A 6,000-nucleotide genomic window follows, 5' to 3' on the forward strand; every position below is an offset into this window, starting at 1 on the left:
CTGCTAAAGAGTTTGTCCCCTTCTTTCCTGTAGCTCCCCTTTGGATACTGACAGGCTGCTCTGTGGTCACCTCACAGCCTTCTCTTCTCCAGGCTGAACAGCCCCAGCTCTCCCAGTCTGTCCTCACAGGAGAGGTGTCATGCTATATCATTCTCACAGCAGAAGATTTGCTTAACAGGACAGTCTTTTTCTGTAGTGATGAGTGGAAAAAAAGGCTAATAAGAGTGCATGCAACTACTTTCCAGGACTTCTAATATTAGTTGCAAACGGTTACTGGCAATGGCTTTATCTCTCGTTCACAGCTTCTGTTATTTAAAGAGAAATGCTGCTATCAAAATAAAATCCATAGGTTTAGGCATAGTGGGTATCCTACAAGAAGTTTTAAATAACTCACTAATTTTTCAGTTCCATTTTCCCTTGCAATAATATTATTGACATCATTATGATAAAACGATGTTGATAGTAATGAGTCAATAAAAACAACAAGACAACCCACAGTATCTTTCAAAATCAAATCAAGGAACTTAAACCAAGGGAAAAATAAATTCATATTTCTCTCATTGGTGTAAATAGAAGTGAATTCGTTGTTATAAATAGAACAAATTAGTGCAAATGAGAACATAATCAGTCTTGAAACATTCAACTGGTTTGAGCAGCTGCCAAATAAAATCAATTTTTGTGCTGTATAATAGCTTAGGAAAAAAATATTATGCTGAAATATTCGGTGTCCAATGTTTCTAAATTCATTCTTTTCATTGTAATAATAACATCATCTCTTTATAAAGGCAGCTTATAGAACAGCAGCTTTTTCCCACACTGATAGATCTATAACTGTTACCACTACATTCATCTTTCTCATTCAATTTTGTTTTCTGTGATGTGAAACAAAAACGTTGGATGTAATTAAAATATTTAATAACAAATTATCTAGGAAAACGAAAGTAATATGGATTCAAATTAATGGCCTTGATAATTCTTTTTTAGTTTTGGCAGTCAGAAGGGTAAAACTTCACCGGCGATATGCAAGAAGTTAAACATGAGGTATAAATTATTTGGGAAATACATGAGAGAGCAATAAAAGCATGGAACTTGCTGAGATGTCTTGTATGGCAGCAATACAAAATGGCTGTGATTTACCCATTAGTTTCAGTAGCTTGAGAAAATAAGAAAATCATTAGGAAAATACTAGTGCAAGGAGAGGTCCTTCTCTGAGTACCTGTTCAGTACCAAATCAATTCAAGAAGTGCTGTTTTCCAAATGCCACTGGTTTTCTGGCAGCTGTTTTTCTTAGGTTTAATCCATGTGAATTTGTAAATCAAGTCTGGTTTTGGCTTGATGGTTTGTCAATTGTTGTTTTGGCTGTTAACTCTTGGAGAGCTTCTTATGGAAGTTTGCATGGCTCCTTGCCTAGCAGAAGAGATGCTAGTTATTATGGTGATGTCAATAAGAAATAACTGGTAGTGAAACAGTCCACTGTAAATTCCTGGTGTGTTCCTGAAAACTTATTAGATGTAACACCAAATTCATAATATTTCAGACTATCTCCTGGAAAATATTACATGTTTAACTGCTGTTAAGAGCTCGCAGCATGTGACAATGAGTTGATATAAAATGTACCTTAATCCTAGTGTCATCTTTGCACATTTTGATGGTGATATATACACTTGGATTGTAAGGCCACTTGTGTTTCTGGGGAATAGGTTATTATTATTATTAGATTCGTAGCTTCATAGTTGTCTCAGTTTCAACTCAAATTTTAGCTGAAATATAATAACCATTCTTAATTGTGACTTAAAAGGAAGTACTGTAAATGACCGCTGAACAAGGAGAGAGATGCTGGATGAACTAACCCAGCAAGTAAGAAACATTTTCATTTCAAACCACTTTTCCTTAAGCACAGCCTGTATGCACAGTTCCAGAGAAGTACGGAGATTCAGCAGATGTCCACCTACAGTTTCAGTCAGGGCAAACAGTCTCCTGCAGAGGCACTCGGTGTGCTCATTTCCCCCTTTTTAATCAGTTAGGATGCTGTTAAACAACAGGAAATTCAAGTAGTATGGTGTCAGTGCTTTACCAGCTGGTTCAGCCTGGTTCTGTGACTAACGGGGCAGGGGACCCACGGACCCACACCATGGGAAAAGGGAAAGGGGAAAAGGGGGAAGGGTAGGGAGATGGGAGATGGGCCTAGGAACAGAACAGCAGCAACAATCTGAGGAAAAGAGTTAATTTATTAAATATGTTATCGAAATGCAAGATAACACAATATAATGAAATATAATTGGAATTGAGGCTAATAAATCAAATAAAATGAGCGCGTCCAAAACCAAAGACCTTACTCTAGTGCTGAAGGCAAGACAGCTGGGGAACACACACTGCAGAGAGATGAGCAGTAAAAGAAAAAGGGACATCTCGTGTCTTGTGAGCAGTTTTATCTTTCCCTCTCAACAGGAAACAGAAACAGAACAGTGAAAGTCTTCTGGGATAGATAGTTCTTCTCTTCTAAGAACTACTGACAATCCATGGAACTGGAGCACTAACTCTTGAGCTGCCAGTGCTCTACGTGATGTTATGATGTGGAACACTGATAACAAAAATCATATAACCATGACATGGTTAATGCTGGTAATGTAATAAGTTGCCAATCAACCCTGCAAGCAATGTATAAATAATTTTGGACTGTTTCAGAAAAGCAAGCAAACAACAACAAAGCAGCAAACCAGCCCAAATAAATATATTTAGGATAAATTAAAGAAACAAGTGTGCTTAAAGGTCAGTGCTGGGTTTAGCGAGGGCTGAGGGCCCTTGAAATGTGTAGTATTTTTCAAGATGGCAGGGATCATTGCAGAACATGATTTCATTTCACTCATATTTCGCCAGGAAGCTGAGTGACAGGGTAGGTTTGATTCCCTTTTATACAATGGAAGAATTATTTCCAGTTCTAGTTACTGTCAGAACATTCCTAATAGGAAGTTGCAGAGGAATTGGTAAAGTCCCTGGAAAGAAATAATGTTGGGAGTACAAGGGAAGGGTATGGGAGTACAAGGGAAGGGTAGTAGTTGACATAAGTGAGATTGCACCAAGATTAGAGTACATTATTATTGTTGTTGTTGTTATTATTATTATTATTATGGAAAGCCCCACCATTATGAGATACTCATTTACCCTGTGCTATTTCACATTAAATAAATTAAATCAAATTTCTACTTCTTTATGCACATAGAATAGGATGGAAACCTTATGCAAAACGTGAAAAATAATTCTTGCATCAGTAGTGAAAGGTCCACACCTTGTGTTCCTGATGACTGGTTAAATCCAATGGGGATTGTTATGCTAACTCCACGTGGATATCCTGGGAAGGAGTGAAACTTTTGTTTGTGCTATTGTAAGTGACTCACAGCAGTGGCATATTGGATCTAGCTTGAGTCTGCTCAGGGCAGTTCCTAGCTAAGCACCCACAAGGCCCTCCAGCAGTCTCCCCACCCAGAACTGGTGACCTGAAAAGGAGCTCTTGATTTGGAGTATCCCTTTTACAGACATTAGTCTACCCGAATATGTTGAGGGTCCTTTTCTTACTGGTCCATTGTCAGTCCTATTCTGTGGTTCTGTCAAGGCCACATGTGGATGCCTTCATTTGGTCTGAGTGTTTTGATAACCGCTTTGAAGAGCTCTTGTCCCTGAGTGCATCTCTGGAAAGATGCTTTATACTTCCAAGATGAATTAGCTTTTTCATGTAATCACTGTTGAGTTGAGGATAGAAGCATAAGACCAGCCTTGGACATCTGTGATTGAAGCACAGTAAAGCAATTTTGAGTGAACAGCAGGAAACACTGCTGTTCACAAATAGTGGCCATGTATGAAACCATTCTCTCTCAGTTAGTGAAGACTATCAAGTAACTGCTATTTTTTTTTTTTTCAATGAACTTTGCCTTTTACCTGTATTTTCTTTCCTCATTTCTTCATTTGATCACTTCTGTATCTCCCTAACTTGTTTCTTACTACAAGACTAGGGAATTCAGTCTAAGCAGATTCTGGTGAGTCATTTTTCACTCTGTGAGGTCTGCCTTCCCCAGTCCCCATCTCTGACTCACTGCAACTGTAAATGGTGGGGCGTAGGATCTTAATAGGACACATACCAAAATCCTTTTCAGAAGTCCATCTGTTTTTACCACTGATTTCTTTATAGAGAATGTTTTGTTCCTTACTAAACCCCAGTTCCTGGCATTGACAAGTGCTACAGTACTGGACTGCAGGCACGGAAACGTTAGAACTGTACAAATAGTCCTTAAATAACACTTATTTTTTTTATGTAATTCTTTTATGTATATAAAAATAGATTTTACTGGCTTGGTTAAAGCTATAAAACTTGGATATAGAGGAAAATTACTTTTTTTCCTGTGGTTGAAGCAGAAGTGCCTACTGTTAATGCTTTTGTACTGTCTGAACTTCATAAAAGCTCATATTTGATGTATTGATCTTTTTTCAGTCTCTTCCATTCCATTTATAAGTATATATTTGTGAGGACCTGTGAAATTGGGATGAGCTTCTGCTGTCTTTGTGTAGAATCTGTGTTCTGAGGCTGTTATCTAGGTGACATGATAACACCTGTTTGGCTCTTGAAACTATGTGCCTAGGGAGAAAATCTAGTACACGAGGCACTGAATTACATATATAAAAATCTCTTGTCACTGAGTCATCTAATTCTTGTATTTTGACATGACTTTTGGTAAGCAAATAGTTTTTAAAAAGCCAGTTCTGTCTTTCTGTGCCTCTGTTTAAAGAACTTCTCACTTCTCAAAATTTTTTCTTTTGGCCTTGACTTCCATACCCTTGTCCTGAACTCAAGGGTGATTTTTGAAGAGCAAATCCAACAGAAAAGAAAATCCTATATTGTGAAAACACAATTTAATTAGATTATATTCTTTGCAAATGCTGCTTCAGGTAAGAGCAAGGTTCATTGGCAGGCTGGTTGAAAATTAGTTGGTGAGAAACTTCAGCCATCAGAGGTAGTGACCACTATGCAAGTAGGGGAAAAAATAAGAGACTGTTATCTGTAACAGCAAATACTGTCCTGTAAATACTCAGGCAGGTGTTCATATACATACAACTGTGTGCCCTATCATCTGTGTATTCCTACAGCAACAGGTAGAAAGATGTTTAACAGGATTATTGAAGGACTCCTAACAACCAACCTGACCAGCTAGTGCTGAGTGCACTGATAGGAGCCAGGTTCTCCCATTTCATTTGTGACCTTCCACAGAGCAGCTCAGGCCAGCTCCACTTAGGGGAACTAACAACTGGCAGGGTGTCTGGTGAACATGTGTCAGTACTATCTATGGTAGTAGTGGTACTGTGTCTGCCTTTGAAAGACACTTTTTACTGATAGATCATTTTTGACTGTTTCACTGATGACAGTTTCAAAATGCAGAGAAGTTTAGGCTGTTTGCTGGTCTAGTTACAGAGCTCAGGTTTTCTGAATTTCAGTTCAGTATTCTGTACTTTCTTCTGATAGAGCTATAATTCCTATTCAGATAGCCTTGGAAAGTCTGAATTGCTCATTAGGATGCTTGCATCTATACTGTATCAGCTGATAATCTAGCAAGGTTAGCCTGTATCTGTAGTTGCAGTTGCTGCTGGAGAGACTAAGAGTGAGGCATGAAGCCCTCCATAACACAGAGCTTGAGAACATAGGCAAATCATACAAAACCATTTCCTACAGGGAATAATGCAAGCCAACAGCTTTCTTTCATATATGTTTCATATATAAACTACACAGAAAATCTGCCAAAGCTAGTTGATAGAGAATCAACGAATCAAAGGATTGCTAAGTGGCATGATTTGTTTGTCCTCAGTGGTGTTGCACATACTCCAACAGAGCTGAATTCAAGTTGTTCCTAATACTGCCAAGTTTGCAGTAAGGAAGCAGATCCTTTTGTCTTAAGCAGCGTTTTCATCGAGACAGATGAGTAAAAGATGGAATATCAATGAAGAAAACAATATGGC

This window comes from Phasianus colchicus, chromosome 4 (assembly GCF_987193195.1).
Source record: "Phasianus colchicus chromosome 4, bPhaCol1.hap1.1, whole genome shotgun sequence".
NCBI lineage: Eukaryota > Metazoa > Chordata > Aves > Galliformes > Phasianidae > Phasianus > Phasianus colchicus.